The following is a 23285-nucleotide window of genomic DNA, read 5'->3' as shown; positions in this document are numbered from 1 at the left end:
ATCTGACTAATTTTTAAAAATATTAATTTTTTAATTGACAAATAAAAGTTGTATATGTTTATTGTATACAATATGTTTTGAAATATGGATACATTGTGGAATGGCTAAATCAAATATAATTATTAATTAAATATAATTAATATATGCATCACCTTGAATACTTATTTTTTGTGGTGAGAACACTTAAAATCTACTCTCTTAAACAGTTTTCAAGTATACAATACATTGTTATTAACTATAGTCATCATGTTGTAAAATAGATCTCTTGAACTTGGTCCTTCTGTATAACTGAAACGTTTTATCCTTTGACCAATCTTCCTTAACCTCCACCCCACTTCTAGCACCTGGTAACCACCACTCTTTGCTTCTATGAATTCAGCATTTGTAGATTTCGTATATAAGTGAGAATAAGCCATACCGTATTTGTCTTCCTGTGTTTGTCTTATTTCACTTAACATGATGTTCTCCAGGCTTATCCATGTTGTTACAAATGACAGAATTTTCTTCTTTCTTAGGGCTGAATAGTATTCCATTGTGTAAATATATATTTTCTTTTTTCATTAATCTGTTGATGGACACTTAGGTTTATTCCACATCTTAGCTGTTGTGAATAATGCTGAAATCAACACCAGAGGGCAGATATCCTTTGACATAGTGATTTCATTTCCTTTGTATATATACCCAGTATTGAGATGGCTGGATCATATAATTCTATTTTTAATTTTTCAAGGAACTTCCCTACTATTTTTATTAATACCTATACTAATTTTCATTCCTACCAACAGGGCATTAGTGTTTTATTTTAACTACATCCTCAAAAACACTTGTCATATTTTGTTTTTGATCAAAGCCAATTCAACAGGTATGAAATGATATCTCATTGTTGTCTTAATTTGCGTTTCTCTGATGACCAGTGATGTTGAACATTTTTTTCATAAATCTCTTGGCTATTTGCATGTCTTTTCTTGAGAAATATATGTTCAGGTCCTTCACCTATTTTTCTAAGTGGCTTATTTTTATTCTTACAATGCAGTTGAGATCTTTATGTATTTTGGATATTAATCCCTTATCAGATGTATGTTTGTAAATATTTTTCCTAGTCAGTAGGTTGTCTCTTCACTCTGTTGATTGTTTTCTTTGCTCTCCAGCACTTACACATTGATTTTCTAACTGATATTTTTAATGAGTCCATTTTTTTGACAAAGTTTGATTTATTATTATACATTTTATTCAAAAGTTATTGCTTTCTGTGAATTGGTGAAAAAGCTTGTCTCCCAAGTCACAAAAATATTTCCTTCTTCTTTTCTCATTGCTTTTATCTTTTAGTCTGCATTCTATATCTAAACAATTGTTTTGCTTAATGTAAGGTAGGAGTCAAACTTACCTTTTTCTTTTCTTCACCATGAATATACATCTTTTTAGAGCACAAAGTGTTGAAAGAAAAACTTTTTCTTTCTCCCTTTAGTTAATTTGATGCCCTGTTCATAAGTCAAATGATACTATATAAATATTTATCTATGTATGACAGTATATAAAAGTGTATATATGTTTTAACTTTCTATTTAGTTACATCAAACTTTTGTGCCAATACTTATGCCAGTACTGCACTGTCTTAATTAGTGTAGCTTTATATTACCTCATTATGTCATGAGGTAATCTTCCAACTTTGGTTTCTTTTTCAAGATAACTTTGGTTTCTTTTTCAAGATAACTTTGGTTATTTTTGATCTTGCATTTCCACATAAAGCATAGGTTTAGCTTGTCAATTTCTATAAAAACTCTTCTAGCATTTGGATTTACATTGAATTTGTATTGAATATATGGATCAGTTTGTGTAAAGTTGATGTTTTACCAATATTGAGTTTTCCAACCCATGAATCTTATAAAACTCGTTAGTTAGATATTTACATAGATGGTGTTTAATTCAGTGCAGCAATGTTTTATATGTTTTAATGCAGAAGTTTTGCATATCTATTATTAAATGTATTCAAAGACATTTTATATGTAAGGACAATATTTTAAATGGAATTTTCTTCATTTTGTTTGCTGCTGGTATCTATTAGCCTTCTATCATGCAACCTCATTAAATAAATATATTAATCCCATAGTTTTGTTGTAGATTCCTCAGGATTTGCTACGTAACTAATCATGACATTTGCAAATATAAGTGGTTTACTTCTTCCTTTTATATCGTTATTGGTTTTGAATCTATCTATCTGTTTTTATTGTTTTCCTTTCTTGATTTCATTGGAGAAGAGCTCCAGTGCAGTGCAGAATAGAAGTGGTAGAAATGTACATCACTTCCTTTTTCAATGTTCAAATATTTATTATTTAGCTGTAGGCCTTTTATAGCTGCCTGATATTAGGTTGAGGAAGTCTCCTTTTATTTTTCAGTTTGCTGAGAGTTTTTTATCTGTTAAATTTTGTTATTTTTTTTTTAGCATATATTGAAATGAGAACAGTTTTTGTGTTTTATTCTCTTTTTATGGTAAAATGCAATGGTTGATTTTCAAATGTAAAACCAATCCCAAATTACTCAGATTAATGTTGATTGTTCACAGTATAGTAAGCATTTTAATACTATTGTATTTGTTGGCTAATATCTGCTAAATAATTTGTATCTATATTAATTGGTGTATGTTTTAAACTACATCTTTGTTGTATTTTGGTACAGGTTGAGTATCCCTACTGTGAAATGCTTGCAACCAGAAGTGTTTTGACTTTCAAATATTTTCAGATTTTGGAATATTTGCATTATCCTTAGGTTAAGCATCCTTAATCCAAAAATCTGAAATCCAAAATGTTCCAATGAACAGCTCCGTTGAGCATCATGTTGGTGCTCAAAAAGATTAAAATTTTGGAGAATTTTGGAGTTTGGATTTTCAAATTAGGATACTCAGGGGTGACGCTGATTTCATAAAATGAGTTTAGGAGGGCTCCTTCCTATTCTGTTTTTTGGAAGAGTTCACGTGATATTAGTATTTTCTTCTTGAATGTTTGGCAGAGGTTTCATTGAAGCCATAAGGACATGACATTTGCTTTAATTTTATGTTTTTAAATATAGATGTTTTAGTTTTTCATTGATACATAACATTTGCACATATTTATGAGGTACACGTGATATTTTGTTACATGCATATAATGTGTAATGATCAAGTCATGGTCTTTAGGGTATTCATCACCTCGAATATCATTTTTGCATGTTGGGAACATTTCAAATCCTCTCTTTTAGCTATTTTAAAAGATAAAATACATAGGTGTTAACTATAGTCTCCTCCTCTGATATTGAACATTAAAATATATTTTACCTAACTGTATGCTTGTACCCATTAACCATCCTCTCTTCACTTCCACTCCACAAACTCACACATCCTGGTCAACCTCTGGTATCTATCATTTTACTATCTACCTTTGTAAGATCAACTTTTTCTAGCTCCCATAAATGAGTGAAAATATGTGATATTTGTTTTCTCTATCCCTGGCGTATTTCACTTAACATAATGACTTCCAGTTTCATTCATGTTGCTGCAAATGACATAATTTTAGTCTTTTTGTGGACACTGTGTGTATATATCACATTTTCTTCAACACTTATGTTGAATCTATATATTTGCTCTTATGAATTGTGCTGCAATAAACATGAGGATGGAGTTATCTTTTTGACATATTCATTACTCTTTTTTGGATAAATACCCAGTAGCAGGATTGCTGGATTATATGAAAGTTCTATGAATAGTTTTTAAGAAATCTGCATACTTACTGCTTTCCTTACTGGATGTACTAATTTACATTCCCACCAACAGTGCATAAGAGTTCCTTTTTCTGCACCTCCTCACTGGCATCCGTTATTTTTGTCTTGTAAGTAATAGTCATTCTAACTGGAATAATACAATATCTTATTGTGGTTTTGATTTGCATTTCCCTAATAATTACTGATGTTGAACATTTTGTGTATAGCTGTTGGCCACTTGTATGTCTTCTTTTAAGAAATGCCTGTTCGTGTCCTTTACCCATTTCTGATGAGATAACTTGTTCTGATTCCTGTTGAGACGTTGGGTCCTTCTTATACTCTGAGTATTAGTTCTTTGTTGGATGAATAGTTTGCAAATATTTTCTCCCATTCAACAGATTGTCTCCCCACTCTGTTTTCTTAGCTGTGTAGAAGATTTTTACTTTAATATAATCTGTATATTTGTATAATTTTGGATTTTCACCTGTGCTTTTGATATTTTAGCCATAGAATCTTTGCCTAGACCAATGTCATAAAGTGTTTTCTCTTATTTCTTCTAGTGGTTTTATATAACTCAGATCTTATGTTTAAGTGTTTAATCCATCTTGAGTTGATTTCTGTATATGGTGAGATATATGGGTCTAATTTCTTTCTTCTGCATATGGATATCCAATTTTCCCACAACATTTACTGAAGAGGGTGTCCTTTCCACACTGTATGTTTTTGGCACCTTTGTCAAAAATCAGTTCACTGTAGATATGTGAATTTATTTTTGGTTTCTCTATTCTGTTACATTGGTCTATGTGTCTGTTTTTATATGAACACTAAGCTTTTTTGGTTACTATAGATATATAATATATTTTGAAGTCAATAAGCTCCTTCAAGCTTTGTTGGTTTTGGTCAGGATTTCTTTGGCTATTTGGACTCTTTTTTGGTTCCATACAAATTTCAAGATAGTTCTATTTCTGGGAAAAATGATATTGGTATTTTGATAGGGAGTGTACTAAATCTGTAGCTTTCATTGTTAGTATTGCCATTTTAATAACGTTAATTCCTCTGATCCATGAGTACAGGGTGTCTTTCCATTTGTGTCCTCTTCAACTACTTACGTTTTTCAGAGTTTCGCAGTTTTTCTTGTAGATACCTTTCATCTCTTTAGTTGAATTTATCCCTAGGTATTTGTATATGTGTATTGATTGTAAATGGAATTGCTTTCTTGGTATTTTTTCTCAGCTATTTCATTAAGGTATATAGAAACAATACTAAATTTTGTTTCTTAAGCTTCTTTTTAATTTTATTTTTAGCTTTTAAGTTTAGGGGTGTATGTGCAGGTTGGTTACATAGGTTATTTTTCCTGATCCTCTCCTTCCTCCCACCCTTCACTCTCTGACAGGACCCAGTATGTGTCCCTCCCCTCTATGAGAAACAGTACTGAGTTTTCTATGTTGATTTTTGTATCATGAAACCTTACCAAATTTGTTTATCAAATCTAGGAGTTTTTTGGTGGAGTCTTTAGATTTTTCTAGATATGACATTTTTGTCACCTGCAAAGAGGGACAATTTGACTTCCCATTTTCCAATTCAGATGCCTTTTATTTTCTTGCCTGATTGCTCCAGCTAGGATTTTCAGTGCTGTGTTGAAGTAATGAGAATGGGCATCTTTATGTTGTTTGAGTCCTGAAATGAGAGACTTTCAGCTTTTCCCCATTCAATATGATGTTAGCAGTGGATTTATCATATATAACCTTAATTATGTTGAAGTATGTTTCTTGTAGTTCCTTGATATTTTTTAATGTGAAACAATGTTGAACTTTGTCAAATGCTTTCTCTGGGCATGTTGATATGTTCATATGATTTATGTCCTTCATTCTGTTGTTGTGATGTATCATGTTTATTGATTTGCATAGGTCAAACCATCCTTGTATCCCTGGCATAAATTCTACATGATCATATTGTATTATCTTTTTGATGTGCTGCTGGATTTGGTTTTCTCATATTTTATTGAGGATTTTTGTATCTATGTTGATCAGGAATATTAGCCTGTAATTTTTGCTGTTGTTGTATTTTTGTCTGGTTTTGGTATCAGGGTAATGCTGGCCTCTTAGAATTAAGTTAGGGAGAATTCCATCCTCTATATGTTTTCAAAAATACTTTGAGGAGAATTGGTGTTAGTTCTTCTTTGGAAGTTTGGTTGAATTTGGCAGTGAAGGCATCTGATGCTGGACTTTTATTTGTCAGGACACTTTTAATGCTGATTCAGTATCATTACTCATAATTCTGTTCAGGTTATCTGTTTCTTCTTGATTTAATCTTGGTAGGTTGTATATATCCAGGAATTTATCAATTCCCTGTAGTTTTTTTTTTTCAGTTTGTTAGTGTATAGTTGTTCATAATAGTCCCTGATAATCTTTTGTATTTCTGTGGCATCAGTTATAATGTCTCATTTTCAATTTCTGATATTGTTTGTTTGAGTCTTTATTTTTTGGTTAGTATAGCTAGCGGTTTATCGATTTTATGTAATTTTTTTAAAAACACCAACTTTTCATTTGTTGATAACTTGGGTTGTTTCTTAGTCTCTTTTGCATTTAGTTCTGCTCTGGTCTTTACTATTTCTTTCCTTCTATTAACTTTGGCTTTGTTTTTTTCTTGCTTTGTAGTTTCTTGAGAAGAACGGTAAGATTATGTAAAATCTTTCTACTTTTTTGATGTAGGTATTTATTGCTATAAACATTACTCTAAATGCTGCTTTTTGCTGTATCCCATTGGGTTTGGTATGTTGTAGTTTGGTTTTCATTTGTTTCAAAAATGTTTAAAAATTTTTCTCCCTTATTTTTTCCTTGACCCAATGGTCATATAGGAAGATGTTGTTTAATTTACATATATTCATATAGTTTCCAAAGTTCCTCTTGTTATTGGTGTCTTGTTATTGATGGCCTCTTGCTATTGATGTTTTATTATATTGTGGTCTGAAAAGATACTTGTGATTTTGATTTTCAAAAATTTGTTGAGACTTGTTTTGTCTTCTAAAATGTAAACTATCTGAAGAATGTTCCATGTGCTGATGAAATTATGTAGCTGTTAAATGAAATGCTCTGTAACTACGTGTTAGGTCCTTTGGGGCAGTTTAAATGCAGTATTTCTTTGTTAATTTTCTGTCTAAATGATCTAATTCTGAGAGTTGTGTGGTGAAGTCCCCAAATAAATATAGTACTAGAGTCTATCGCTCCCTTTAGATGTAATATTTGCTTTATGTATCTGGATGCTCCAGTGTTGGGTTCATGTATGGTTAGAATTGTATCCTCTTGCTGAACTAATGTCTTTAAGATTATGTATGACCTTCTTTGTCTCTTTTTACTGTTTCTGACTTAAAATCTGTTTTATCTGATATAAGTGTAGCTACTCCTACTCACTTTCGGTTTCTCTCAGCATGGAATATCTTTTTTCATCCCTTTGATTTTATTCTACATGTGCTTTTGCAGGTATGATGAGTGTCTTATAGGCAGCATATAGTTGGGTCATATTATTTTCTTTGATCCATTCAGTCAGTCTATATCTTCGAAGTGGGCAGCTTAATCCATTTATATTCAAGGTTCTTATTGATATGTGAGGACTTATTCTTATCATTTCATTAATTGACACCTGGTTGTTTTCTTCATCCCTAGTTGTTTGTCCTTTTGTTCCTTTCTTTTTTATTGTTTATTTTTTTGGTTTGGTGTTTTTCTGTGCTGGTAACATCTGAGTTCTTTCTCTTCCTCATTTGAGGTTTTTTGTTTTTGCCCCAGTGGCTTTTAGACTTTCATGTGTTTTTGTGATATAGATATAATCCTTTTACTTCTACATGTACAGATCCCTCAAGCATTTCTTGTGGGTCCCAGTCTAGTCTCTGACTAGTCTGTAGTCAGAGAAAAACTTTATTTGTCCTTCATTTATAAAAAGTAGTTTTGCTGGGTATAGTATCCCATGCGGGCAGTTTTCGTCTTTCAGCGCTTTCAATACATTCTTTAGTTCTCCCCTGGTCTATACATTTTCTACTGATAAACTCACATAATCTGATGGGGGTTCCAGTATAAGTGACTAGATACTTTTTCTTGTAGAATTTAAAAAAGAATTCTTACTTTGTCTTTCACTTTTGATAGTTTGACTACAATGTGCTGTAAAGAACAACTTTTTATATTATATCAGTTTGGGGATCTCTGAGCTTCCTGTATCTGAATGTCTAAATCTCTTGTTAGACTTGAGATATGTTAAAATTAGTAAGTTTTTCTCCCACTTTAGTTTCCCTTCTGCCTTCTGGGACTCTGACAATTTAAATATTTGGTTGCTTTATGTTGTTCCTTATGTCACATAGACACTGCCCCTCCTTTTTTATTCCTCTTAATATTTGTCTGATTCGGTTATTTCAAAAGAATGTGTGTTCCTTCTCTGGAGTAGTGCTGTTGCACAGTCTTCAGGCAGTGCTCCACCTAGTTTCAAAACCTCTGTGGATGGTAAGTTGAGCAGCTCTTCCATGGCTGAAATTGCAGGGGTCTGCGGTGGGAATGTAGACTGCCATGGGAGTCACTCACTTACCCTTTCTGCACGCTGGGGAGCCTTTTCAGTCTCCTAGCCAATACAGCTCAAGTAGGCTGGCCCATTTCCCTCTCCTTTTTCACCTTAGGTGTTTCCTGTCATTCCTTTGTTGAATTCCAGCATTTTTTTCTTAAGTGATGTACTCAAAGTGTTATTATCTATTCATTATTTGGTTTGTCTTTGAAGAGGAGGCTAGTACCAGATGCCTGTAGTCAGCCATCCTGAAGCGCCTCTCAAGTTTACTTTATTGAAAGGACTTTTATAACACATTCAATTTCCTTAAGAGACACAGAGATACTTTCATTTTCTCTTTAATATTGTGTCAGTTTTGCATGTTGTGTTTTTTAAGAATGTTTTTTTATCGAAGTTGTTAAATTCATTGTCCAATAATTAGTTTTCAAATTTTTTAATAATCATTTTAATGCCTATGCTATCTTTTATAATGTTCCTTCTTTTTATTAATAAAACTGGTAATTTGTGATCTATCCAGCTATGAGTTTATCAATTTTATTGTTCTTTCATGGAACCATATTTCTTAATTTTCTTTATTCTATGTATTTAGGGTTTGCTTTGCGTTTAAAAGTGTTTAAAATCTATCTGCATTTATTACAAAGCACTGCTTTGTTGTACCATAGAAACTTTGAGATTACATTTTTAATATTATTTAATTAAAAATATTTTCTAGTTTCTCTTGTGCTTCACTTATTTCCTTATATATTATTTAGAAATATATTGTTTACTTTTGATATTAAATTTCTTTCTTTTTTTTTTTTTTTTTTTTTTGGAGACAGAGTCTTGCTCTGTCGCCCAGGCTGGAGTGCAGTGGCTGGATCTTAGCTCACTGCAAGCTCTGCCTCCCGGGTTTATGCCATTCTCCTGCCTCAGCCTCCCGTGTAGCTGGGACTACAGGTGCCCACCACCTCGCCCAGCTAGTTTTTTGTATTTTTTAGTAGAGAGATATTACATTTCTTAATTAAAAAATCTTTTCTCCACAAGGTGCAGTGACTCACGCCTGTAATAACAGCACTTTGGGAGGCAGGCGGATTACTTGAAGTTAGGACTTTGAGACCAGCCTGGCCAACATAGTGAAACCCTGTCTCTACTACAAACACAAAAATTAGTCAGTTATGGTGGCATACATCTGTAGTCCCAGCTACTCAAGAGGCTGAGGCAGAAGAATCTCTTGAACCTGGGAAGTGGAGATTAAAGTGAACCGAGATTGCACCACTGCACTCCAGCCTGAGCAACAGAATGAGACTCATCTCAAAAAAAAAAAAAAAGACTTTCTGTAGCCTCCTGAGTCTGAATATATAATTTTATTTTTAATGGTTAAGAAGTAATTGCCTTAGAATTTAATAATCAATTATTCTTGAAACAAACATTGGCTAGTTTAGAAATTACACTTGAAACCAACCTATATTGCAGTCATTTTATAGCTCTTGATCATAACTAGTACTGACATCTCATGAAAAACCTTAAAGGAATTTATCATAATTATGTACAAAACCTATTAGTTTGAAATAATAAAATTACAAATTCAGTATATTATCCACTGGGTAAAAAAGAGAAGCAGCAATAATTAATTGTATGCACAACATTTTAAGCATCACTTGTCATGCTATTTTATAGAAAATGTTCATTAAAGCTACCGGCTTGCCCTAGTTATAAACTATCTGCCGTCTATGATTTATTTTTTCTCTCCCGCCCCCCCCAACACTTTTTATTTGCTTCTCAGCCTTTACATTACTTAAATACTCAGTGATTACTGCCATCATCAACTCCTTTTCTTCCAATACGTTGATTTAATTTAGCTTGTGCAGTTCCCAGCTGCATGGTTATTGATAACATTTTGAAAAAAACAAGGATAGATTTAGTACTATACAACTGGTAGACACTTTGGAATTTTAAGGTTTTTTTTGACAACGAACTGCCAAAATCTTATTTTTCAACAAGTATTCACATTTCTTTTTCCCAGAATATCTTTAATATTCTAAAACTCACATAGCTGGTAGTTTTTCTGGAAAATTTACTTTTAGAGTTAAAAAAAAGCATTAAAAACTCTGCTGGATCACATATATTTAGTAACAACAGATATTTGATCAGCTATACAACAGAATAACTTAACTTTTAATGTGTTAATTGCTTCTATTTTCATATTTTCTTGGAGTATTACTAGCAACAACTTACTAATTTATGGGTTTTAAAATTACATATGGATTATTTCATCATTCCACTAATCCAAAGAGGTAACCAAGGGAGGATATTATGTATGCTTTATAGGTGAAGAAAAAAAATAACAAGCTTAACAAAATGAGTTGCTGAATTTTAAAAAAAACTAATTTTTCTGATTTATATGATATTAGAAATATTATTCATCAATATTAAAATAAAATTATTTGATATTGATTGCTTTTTAAAGTACATTTTATGGTGTTCAAAGCTTGGAGACATTTAAAGAAAGGATTAGAAGAACGGATCACATAAATTGGGAATTCAGAAATCCTTATATTTCACTCTAATCAACATTTTAATCTCACTGAAGGGTTTTTCTTTTTATTTAAACAAATGAGAAAGTGTGTCAGCCAAGTGAGTCATGCATAACATTTTATGTTGCCTTCATTTACTAGTAGAAAGCCACATTTGGACAAGTTTTGCCAGCATCAATAATAGAAAACCCACACAAAAGTATATAATAGACAAACACTAAAATCAAGATCTTATGTAGAATCCTGAAGAGTGTATGTATTTTATATTTTCTCAAATATTTAAAATGTAAAATACATTTTAAAGTATTTCTTATTTAAAAATAAATAAGAAAATATACATATAGAAAATAGAAATGATAAAAAGCAAAAAAGAAAGTTACCATTGTACAATCACCTTGTATTTTCCTGGCATATTACAAAAATCATAGTAATAAATAATAAACAATAATTAAATCTTTACTTAATCCTGGAAAAACCAACACATGGTTACATGCTTACTTTATAGTTGCTGATAGAACAAAATTTCCTGGAGTTTAAGTAATGGTCACATTATTAATAAGTGATAGAATCAGGACTTAAAACATATTATTTTTGTCTCTAACGCCAGTGATGGTTACACTATAGGGTATGGGAAAGAGAAGAGGAGGAATGAAATGGAAAGACAAAGGATATAACTAAAGCCGCAGGTGCAGTGCTAGCCAACTTCACATATAGTATCTCATTAGTTATTGGTTCCATCTATTTTTAAGAGTATAAGACTGAGATTCAGAAATGAATAACCATGTTCTAGTTCAAACAACTGGAAAAGGGTAGAGCTAGTATTTCTACTCTTAAACCTTAAGTCTTTTTCTCCTAAGTTCAAGACCCACTATCCAACTATTAAAACTGTCTACAATGCCTCAGGTGGCACAAAATAAGTAGGTCCGTAATCATCTCATTATCTGTAATTGTTTTCCAGCATGGTTGTTTTCTCTTGCTTAATGAATATTATTGTCTATCTAATAATAATAAATATGAGGCCCAGGTAGATTATTTGCCTATAAATTTTAGTACCACATTTTCAGAATGCCACATTGCATGAGATGATATAAATGTATAAATCCATGTCTCTCTTACTTACCATAAACTATGCCTTATTTATCTATTAACAGAAGAAAATAAGTAAAAATCTATAATCATTATACTTCAAAGTAATAACAGTAAAAACAATAGCTGGAATTTACAACTTGTTTGATATGTGTCAGATACTGTTGTATGCACTTTAAGATTTATTTTTAATTTTTGTGTGTCCATAGTAAGCATATATACTTATGGGATACATGAGATACTTTGATACAGGTATGCAATGTGTCATAATCATATGATGGAAAATGGGTACCCATCTCTTTAAGCATTTTTCCTTTGCATTACAAACAATCCAATTAAACTCTTTTAGTTGTTTTTTAATATAGAATTTAATATTGACTACAGATATCCTGTTTTGCTGTCAAATCTTAGGTTTCATTCATTCTTTCTATTTATTTTTTTTTTTTGTATCCATCAACCATCCCTACCACCTCCCAAACCCCCTACTATCCTTCTCAGCCTCTGGATATTTTAACAATATTGATGCTTCTAATCCATGAACATGGAATCTATGTCAGTTTTTGGTGTCCTCTTCAATTTCTTTCATCACTGTTTTCTGGTTTTCATTACAGAGATCTTTCACCCTTTGTTTAAAATGACTTCTAGGCATTTAATTTTAATTGTGGCTATTGTAAATGGGATTATGTTTTTTATTTCTTTTTCAGATTGATCACTGTTGGTATATAGAAATGCTACTGATTTGTCTATGTTGATTTTGTATCCTGCAAATTTACTGAATATGTTTATCAGCTCCAATATGTTTCTTATGAAGTTTAGGTTTTTCCAAATATAAGATCATATCATTTCCAAGAAAGGGTAATTTGACTTCTTCCTTTCGAATTTGGATGTCCTTTATTTCTTTCTCTTGTCTGATTCCTTTAGATAGAAATTCCAGCACTATGTTGAATAACAGTTGAAAGTGGGCATCTTTGTCATGTTTCAGATCTTAGAAGAAAGGCTTTCAGTTTCTCTCCATTCAGTATGATGCCAGCTGTGGGTCTGTCATAAGTGGATTTTATTATGTTGAAATATTTTCCCTTTATACCTAGTTTTTGGAGGGTTTTTTTATCATGAAGGGATATTGAATTTTATCCAACGTTATTTCAGCAGCAATTGAAATAATCATATGGTTTTTATCCTTCATTCTGGTGATATGATGTATAACACTGATTTATGTATGTTGAACCATCCTTGTATCATAGGTATAAATCCCACTTGGTCATGATAAATGACCTTTCCAATATGTCTATGAATTCAGTTTGCTAGTATTTTGTTGAGGATTTTTGCATCAATGCTTATCAGATATATTTGCCTGTAGTTTTCCTTTTTTATGTTTGTCTAGTTTTGGTATCAGGGTAATACTGGCCTTTTAGAATGAATTTGGAGGTATTCCTTCCTCCTCTATTTTTCCGAATAGTTTGAGTAGGATTGCCATCAGTTCTTACAATCACGGGGAAAGCGAACAGGAAGGAGGTATGTCTTACATGGCAGCAGCAGGAGGAAGAAAGAGACTCCAGATCTCATGAGAACTCAGTCGCTATCACAGGACAGCAATGGGGTAATCCACCCCCATGATCTAGTCACCTCCCACCAACTCCCTCCTCCAACACTGAGGATTACAATTCGACATGAGATTTGGGTGGAGACACGAATCCAAACCATATCACAGAGTTTTAACTAAACATACTGCTCAGTCAGGTCAAAAGTACTTAAATTCAGCATGGGGCATACTGTAGAAAGTTCATCTTAGTCCAAAGTTCAGCTGCATAGCTGTATATCCCATTACGATGTTAACTCTATGAAAGCAGAACATGTGTCTACATTACTTTTTTACCATCTTTCTCATGTCTAGAACAGTGCTTGGTGAAAAGTGTCTTTCAAATCAATATTTCATACTTTTTTGAATAGCTGACTATTTAATTATGTAACCACTGGTAGAAGGTATTTCACATGCCATGCTCTTGTTTGTGATCAAACAGACAAACAAAAAAGAAACTATTTTACAAGAATAAATTTGCCGGTTATTTTCTAATCTCCACATCCTCTTTGAGAAAAGTTGTTCTGAAAGCAGATAGGAACAATCGTTAAATGTGAAGCCCTCAGTTGCATCCTACCCACTATTTCCTCTTTTCTGGTTCTTTTAGTGACAGCTGGCACTGAGACAAGCTCATCAAATAATAAACACATTTGGACATAAAGTTACATACACATTTTGGGCTATATGGTATAAACATTTAATAGTGATATCTTTTTGCCTTTGTACAGCTTGCAAATGGATCTTACAGACATTGTCACAGTGATAAGAAAAGTAAAGTGCTGTCTTCTTCAAGCTTTAAAAAAAAATTTAGGTGACAGAAATTACTGGTGTAATTGCCTTAGAAGAAAACAACAAATTAAGTATCAGTCAGAGTAGTTAGTAGTCCCAGGAGCGAAGCTGCTCAGTTCATGCAGTTCTGAAATGGTAGAGGGGAAGGATGCAGAGACCCACAAGGGAACACATAGTTCCCCTGCATTCCTATAGCATTTCCAGCTGCGTTCCTGGGTACGTGGGAGATACAGCATGATATGTGTTCTTAGTTGAAATAAACCAGGTAATACCCCAGGCACCCCATAACCTAAAGTACCAGTAGACTGGTATCTGACCAGAGGCTCAATTAAAATTAAGAACATGGGAGAGATGGGAGTAATTTTGTTCCTTTCTCTACACATTGAAGGGTACTTCAACACTCAGGTTGAAAATCAGAGATCAAATATATGAATATGTATTTGGAAACTGACATACTGGCTATTGAGAGTTTTAAAACAGAATCTATTTTGCATTAATAATGTATAGATGTTACTATATACTATTAGTAATAATAATTATGAGCTATAAAGTCCATATGTAAATGTCGTCTTATATGCTAACATACATTATACTGCAAGACAAAGGTAATTAGCCCTCTATATTCATAAATTTTATTTATATTTTTTAAAAAGATACTTTATTGTTTTTTGTTTGTTTGTTTTTTAGACGAAATTTCACTCTTGTTGCCCAGGCTGGAGTGCAATGGCACGATCTCGGCTCACTGCAACCTTCGCCTCCCCGGTTCAAGCGATTCTCCTGCCTCAGCCTCCTGGCTAGCTGGGATTACAGGTATGTGCCACCAGGCCTGGCTAATTTTGTATTTTCAGTAGAGACGGAATTTCTCCATGTTGGTCAGGCTCATCTCGAACTCCTGACCCCAAGTGATCCGCCTGCCTCAGCCTCCCTGAGTGCTGGGATTACAGGTATGAGTCACCGTGTTCGGCCCTATTGTGTTTTAATATTATTCCACAGTCCATCCTTCTCCCAGAGTCCCTCCTCCACCCCCAACACACACACTGCATAGTTCATGGTAATTTCTAAGTTGTATGTTTTGAAACAGACATATGGGAAATCAATTTCAAGCTTAATTATCATGGTCTTTTAACTGACAAACATTGCAGTGTTTATGCTTTCTTTACCTGGAATTTAAAAGTAAAAATCCGGTAACTTTACTTTTTTAATTAGGCGTATTTTATGCCCTATAAATGCATTTAAATGATATTATCACAAGTTCACTATCTGACACTTTCCTTCTTCAACACATTTTTAAAATAAGGTGATGACAGTATCTTCCACAGTAAGATTTATTTTGAACAATTTTGAACATATGATTCACACAAAATTATAAAGGATTGTCTTTCATTCTTTTTTCCTTGTATCTAACTTCTAAGAACATCTATATTATGTCTTCTTACAATATGGAATCAGAATGTAAGGCAATTATTTCCAAATTTTGAAGTAGGTCACTATATTTTCCAGAAGTGAGATTATTAAAAATGTGATATTCATGTAGTTAAGCAGTAGAAAAAAACAGAACTAAGCAACCTTTTAAATTTAGAATATTTGTAGGCCTTGTCTATTATAACAATTATTTGATGTTTTTTCCTCATTGAAATACCCATCACTGGAATATTTTACCTAAATTTCTTCTAGTGAAATAAGTCATGCACTGAGGAATTTGGGAAGAAACACTTGATTTCCTTGCCATTTGATTTAAAATAAGCCCTTGAATATGACTGAGCAATTGTGCACTAAAGAACCTATGAAAAGACCAGTGAGGGAATTGTCACAAGTATCTGCATTTGCCAAGTTAGAAGTATGCTAAGAATATTAACTCTATTAATTCATTTGATCTCCGAATCAGTCCTGAAAATTGAATGGATTTACCCATTTTACAACATAAAAATAAGGTTTAGATTATTTCATACCTTCTCCAAGGTCAAGTGGTGATCAAAGCATAGCTGTAATTCAAGTACAAGTTCTGACAACCCCAGAACACTTCCTGCCATGCCATAGCCATCTGCTCATATGAATTGCTAACATATCCCTGGGAACTAGGACTATTCAAGTAGAGTTGCTTAAAGTACTTTGCTTTCCAAAATTAACCGACAGGATAGAATCATTTTTTTTATTAGAGTGTAACTGCAAATGTCTTTTCCAAATCATATACCACCAACAGGAAGCCTGCAGAAATTAATAATTGTGCCAGCTATCAATCTTTTCATGCATAAAATTCAAAATTTTTTACTCTGCCTACAGATGAAATGTCATTTTATAAAGAGCTAATAATATGTAGCTACAAGTTTGCCTGTCAACACCAATGAGCCAATAGCAGTCTGCAAAAGTTAAAATTGAGTATATTAAAATCATTTGAACATAGCATGAAACTACGTAGTTTATTTAAACGGTGTTAAATATCAGTGCAATCTAGTTTTACAATGAACCAGTGGCTTTTGAAGTGACAACATTATGGATGATTTGAATAAGAGCTTTTCCTGACATACCTAACTACATAGATAAGAATACTGAGGGCCAGAGAGGGCAGCAAACTGCTCCTGCCTAGGTGGAAGTGGAGTTAATATGCAACCTCTTTTTCTTTCACTTTCAGCTATGAGATATTTTAGTACTTCATTTTTAATTCCCACTCTGTGTCTGAAATTGTCCGAGGATTATTCATTTATTTCTTTAAGTCTATTATGACTCATTCCAGAAAATAACTGATATAGCTTATAAATTTTAAAAGATGGAATGAACTTTAAAAATATGAATAAAAGAAATAAAAACAAGGCCAGGCACAGTGGGGCACAACTATAGTCCCAGCTACTGGGGAGACTGAGGGAGGAGGATTGCTCAAGCCCAGGAGCTTGAAGTTGCAGTGAGACATGTTCATGCCACTGTACTCCAGCCTGGGCTACAGAGTGAGACCCTGTCTCTGAAAACAAAACAAAACTGAAAAAATAAAACAAGGATTGAGTTAAGATCAAATAGACCTAGAAATGAGGCAACAAAAACTTGAAAACATACCTTATTTTAAATAATACATACATTATTTTAAATTAGCTTTCAGTTTGGCTCTAAGCTTTGTAGCACAAACACGGTAACTAAAATTTGATCCAGGATGCAAGTTGCTCTTATCCACAAGGTAAAAGAAGGCATCGTTCTAGAGAAGTATGCTCACTTCTGCAGGTAATGATATTCAGGAGCTGATTTGCTCTAGCTTTAACCATGCAATGTGATACATTTGTGAGTATGTCTTCTCAACTTTGAGTCCGGTGAGGTCACATTGATATTTTGATATCAGCCACTGGGGAAGAATTTACACCATGGGAATTGGCAAATGCTACATAGAAGGGATTTTTGTCCCCTAGAAAACTAGTTGTCAAAGGTTGACCAGCACATCCCTACTTAAAGCTCTTTCCAGAACACAGACACACATATTAGGCCTGTCTTATAATAACCCTCAATGTAGGCATGATACTTCAAAGATACAATTCAGTTAAAAAAAATATGTACCTGCCAATGAATTATAGTCTGGATAACCTGATCTTGGTTAGTAGGAGTTAATCAAATTATATATTTTATAATATATGAGAAAAATAATGGACGACATATACTTCTTTACATATTTCTTTCTGTAAGCTGAATATCAATCAGTATTAGAAGTAATTAATTCAAGGTAGTAGTATCTGACAATTAGCTGGTACCTAACTACATTATTAGGCAAATTTAGATCCACATGCCTCTAATAATAATAAAGCTAACAGAATAAAGGTACCTTAAAAGGATAAGAAATCGAGGCTTTCTTGCTCCTTATTCTTTCCTGGTTTATTTCCACTCCTTCAAATTGAATACTGAAGTCCTTGAACTCAAATAAATCAGAGCTGGGAAAGAAAAGCTGTTACTTAAACCTAGAAAACAAGCAAACAAATTCACTTTAGTAAACAGCTTTCTTGACTTCATAAAATTGTGTGGGTCTTGACAAAGACACCTAGTGAGATGATCGCTAGCATAAACATAGAAGGCTTCTTGCTGTGTGTTTTTAGTCCTTTGTCTCTTTGTGTCAGCTAATTCTCAATACTATGTGGGTCTATGGTCAACTCATATGTTTGTGTGTGTGTGTGTGATGTATATATATACACACATCTATATTTACTGTATCATATATTAATCATAAACATATACATACATTTTTAGGTTTGAAATATCAATCTACACTTTAGCCATAATGGATTATACTATATTAATTTTGAAGGTTATTACATCCGTGTTTTGTGACAAACAACTATTAACTTTTGTGTTCTGACTCAAATGTCATGAAATTCTTAGTTCTCACCTCTCAATTGTATAGGAGAAATATTTCACTCCCTTAGCATCTTATATTCATACATAGATCGTGTATAAAATGCAACTTGTAAACGTAGGTATCATCTTGTGCTCCAAAGGACACCATCCCAAAAGTGAAAAACACAACAGAATGGCAGAAAATATTTGCAAATCTTGTATCTGCTAAGGGATTTGTATCTAAAATATACACATAACTTACAACTCATTAAAAAAGTAGATATATATCAAATTTTAAAATAGGCAAAAGATCTGAATAAATATTTCCCCAATGAGATATACGGAGTCAAAAAGCAACTAAAAAAGTGCCCCACAATAGTAACCATCAGAGTAATATAAATCAAAATCACAGTGAAACCACTGTGCATACTAGAATGGCTATAATCAAAAAGACAAATAACAATAAATGTGTTGGAGAAGATGTACAAAATTGGAACTCTCATACACTGCTGGTGGGAATATAAAATGATTCAATCACTTTGGAAAAGTCTGGCAATTCTGCAGAAATTAAAAATATAGTTACCTTATATATCAGTAATTCCACTTCTAAATATCTATTCTCAATAGGAATAGAAATATAAGTGCTCGCAAAAATTTGTGTATAAATATTCGTAACAGCATTACTTATAATAGTCGAAAAGTGGAATCAACTCAAATGTTTTTCAACTGAACAACTGATTAAAAATGTGATGTAGCCATACAATGGAATATTATTCAATAAAAGGAAATGAAGTACTGATGCATGCTACAAGATAGATGAAGCTTGAAAACATTATGCTAAGTGAAAGCAGCCAGTGGCAAAACAGCATATTTTGTAAGATTCTACTCATATGAAATATCCAGAAAGGAAAAATATAAGACAGGAAGTAGATTTGCTCTTGCCTGGAGCTGGGGCTGATGTTGAGTGTTAAATGGGGAGTAACTGCTAATGGGTAGAAGGTTTATTTTTTGGGCAATGAAATGTGCTAAAATTGATTGTGATTTTGTTTGTACACCTCTGAGAATATACTCGAGCCTGCAATCCTAGCACTTTGGGAGGCCGAGGTGGGCAGATCGCCTGAGCTCAGGAGTTCAAGACCAGCCTGGGCAACACGGTGAAACCCCTGTATCTACTAAAAAAAAAAGCCCGGTGTGACTGCACATGCCTGTATTCCCAACTACTTGAGAGGCTGAGGCAGGAGAATCACTTGAACCCAGGAGGCAGAGGCTGCAGTGAGTCGAGATCGTGCCACTGCACTCCAACCTGGGTGACAGAGTGAGACTCCATCTCAAAAAAGTAAATAAATAAAACAATAAAAGTCATAGATACTAAAAACTACTGAATAGTACCATTTAAATATATGAACTGTATGGTATGTGGATTATATATCAATAAGGTGTGTGTGTGTATATGCACACTATATATATATATACTCAAATCATATATATGTATATACACACACAAATCAGAGATGGGGAAGAAAAAGTATGTGTGTATATATTACACAAACACAGAGATACTTTATATATATAGTGTGTGTCTGTGTGTGTGTTATATATATAGTTCACACACATAGAACTTTATATGTATAACACACACACTATATATATATAATTCACACACACAGAACTTAATATAAATTTATATATATATAATATTTATATAAATATATAAATTTATATTATATATAAATTTATATTATATATTTATAAGATATAATATATGAACTTATATATAAATTAATATATAAATTATAAATATATATAAACATATATTTATATAATATATAAAAATATATATAACATATATAACTTATATAAATATAAGTGTATATATTTATATATTATATATAATTTATATATATTTATATAAACTTATAGATTTGTAGAAATATATAAATATAATTTATATTAAATATATAAATATTTATTATTTATATATATAAATATAATTTATATTAAATATATAAATATTTATATAAATATAATTTATATTAAATATATATTTATATATAAATATAATTTATATACCATTGTATATATTTATATACCATATTATATATTATACCATATACACCATATTATATAATATATAAATTATATATAAATCTATAGAAACTTATAGATTTATATATAACATATATATTATATATGTTATATATAACTTATATTTATATATAACTTATTTATATATAAAGTTCCATGGATGAATGATAGTACTACACACACACATATATATAGTACTACCAACATATAGTACATGTAGTAGTATGTAATAGCATATGTAGTATACATATATATACATATGTAGTACTACCGATCATACAAGGAACTTATCTTCACTATCATGGTTATTCAACTTAATTTGAATCATTATGTTTCCGAGTCAATCTCCCAGTTAGACAACATGACTTAGAAACAACAGTATTCATCTGAGATAGAGTAGATTTGCGTTTTTATCCTGGCCTTGCTGCTCACTATTTGTATTGACTTTATACTTACCTTTCGCAAATTCCTTCACCTCTCTCCCTCAGTCTATGCAGATAGACAATTAGTAAACCTGACGGTTACTAAGTAAGATCACTTCAAGAAGTGTGATATATCATAGAGAATGTGGCACATGACCAGATTTAAATAATGGCCATTTCATATCCTTTTGGTGATAGATCTATTATTTAAGAATTAATGGGAAGCCAACATAGATACCTCATTCAATTCTGATCTGCATGTTAACATCTAGAGTTGCCAGAATCTAAGCCGAAATCACTCTAACTCCTCCTTTCCAGTTGTGCACCGCATATGATCAACTTTAGTGTATTAACAGAATTTCTCTGTGTGAGTCCCCAGAAGTCACTTGGATATGTGTATTTATTCATCAATTATTCATCAGAATCAAAACTATGCCATATTGCAAAAATTTTATATATTCCCTTGAAACATTTTTGACAATTAGTCATAACTTCAGATAACACATTAGTTTTGAAAGAACTAAAAAAATGTAAAATGTGTTATGCAGTCACGTATAACTGCAACTATTAAATAGTTCATTCATAAGAATATAAAATGATAGCTACAGGTAGATATTTTGAAAATCTCCTTCTTCGACTCAGTATTATTGCAACTTTCACATAAATGGTCTGTTTATAAATGAGTTTTATAAAATTTTGTGTGATACTTAATTATTAATTGTTTTGTCTTCCTCAATGAAGCATAAGCCCTTGTAAGTCAGTTTGCATGTTTCAGTTTTCACCAGAATTTAGGATATATTTATTAAATACATTTATATTTAACATATATTTAATGTGCATGTTCTGTGTCCTAGTTACGTTGGCACATATTGGTTATATAATAGATTAAAGTAAAATGCAAACATGACTATGTTTTTAAGGTTTTTAATATATTTGTAAAAAATGTATTTGTGAAATGCTTAGTTTATTATAGACAAGTAACTAAAATCTACCAGAATAAAACACAACATAATTGATTAATATAGCAAAATGTTCAAAGTCTTTTTTTTTTTTTTGAGACGGAGTCTCGCTCTGTAGCCCAGGCTGGAGTGCAGTGGCCGGATCTCAGCTCACTGCAAGCTCCGCCTCCCGGGTTTACGCCATTCTCCTGCCTCAGCCTCCCGAGTAGCTGGGACTACAGGCGCCTGCCACCTCGCCCGGCTAGTTTTTTTGTAATTTTTAGTAGAGACGGGGTTTCACCGTGTTAGCCAGGATGGTCTCGATCTCCTGACCTCGTGATCTGCACGTCTCAGCCTCCCAAAGTGCTGGGATTACAGGCTTGAGCCACCGTGCCCGGCCTCAAAGTTATTTTATAGGTAAGAGAAAGTAATTTCATTTATTAAAACGAAAGGGATTGGGACATGACCCTTTTATACTGATTTGATATTTAAAGTAAAGAACAATGTCAATGAGGTTAGTAGAAATGAGTCTTAGCTTTGATTTTTATCACTACTGAGCTGTGTAATGTTGAACTGATAAAAGCCTCAGCTTCATTACGTGTAAAATGAGAAAAGTAGACAAATTTCAATATTCATCCTGCCTGTAAAGTTTTGATTATTCAATGGTAACACTTTTCTTAAAATATCCTTTTTTGGTTTCTTACAATTAACCTTCCTTTTATTTCCTGCTTCACTACTTACATTTTCAATAACTTTAGACCTTTCATTAGGAAAAGGAAAACTAAATGAAAATTACTTGTAAAAATATGAACAGGGACTGCAGAACTCTATGATGGATGGCATTTTCCTTCCAGAAAAATAAAAAGCAGCTCTTTTTTCCTTGTTTATAAAAGGTGGCATGCCACAGCTGCAAAGCCAACTTTTGAACATTGAAATCGATTCATTTTGTAAGCCCCCACCAAAATATACAGAAGTCTTCCCCAGGAGATATAGCAGCAGGATTGTTTCAACTCACCAATACAGAATGGACAAAATAAATGGGCATGTGACTATGCACACACAGACTGACATGTTTTGCACTCCGTCATGTACCCTGCTGCTATAAAGAGAATCTATAATTTCAGGTGGTGGAAAAGGGAGAGAAGACATGCATATTTTAAAGGAATCATTACATTCAATCCAAAAATATATTTTTGTTTGTAAATTAAGCTTTAGACAAATTTAAATTTGCCTTATCACTATCTCCACCTTAAGCACACTGACATAGTAAATATCTAATAATCTTCATGCTGAAAAGTCCCAA

At 32.5% G+C, this 23285-nt stretch overlaps 1 long non-coding RNA gene across 1 annotated transcript in view; it reads right to left on the bottom strand.

Moving 5' to 3' along the window:
- Positions 1-17478: 17478 nt before the first annotated feature.
- The window catches only part of LOC139359128 (uncharacterized), a 282971-nt gene continuing 277164 nt past the window's right edge, over positions 17479-23285 (bottom strand). The window contains exons 15-16 of the long non-coding RNA XR_011614886.1: positions 18032-18164; positions 17479-17560 (exon numbers count right to left, since the gene is read on the bottom strand). This is a non-coding gene — a long non-coding RNA (uncharacterized lncRNA). The remainder of the gene's footprint in view (positions 17561-18031; positions 18165-23285) is intronic.

The sequence above is a fragment of the Macaca nemestrina genome, chromosome 16 (genome assembly GCF_043159975.1).
Source record: "Macaca nemestrina isolate mMacNem1 chromosome 16, mMacNem.hap1, whole genome shotgun sequence".
Classification (NCBI taxonomy): Eukaryota; Metazoa; Chordata; class Mammalia; order Primates; family Cercopithecidae; genus Macaca; species Macaca nemestrina.
Note: the sequence above shows the minus strand (reverse complement) of the source record. Positions and strands in the feature narration are given on the sequence as shown.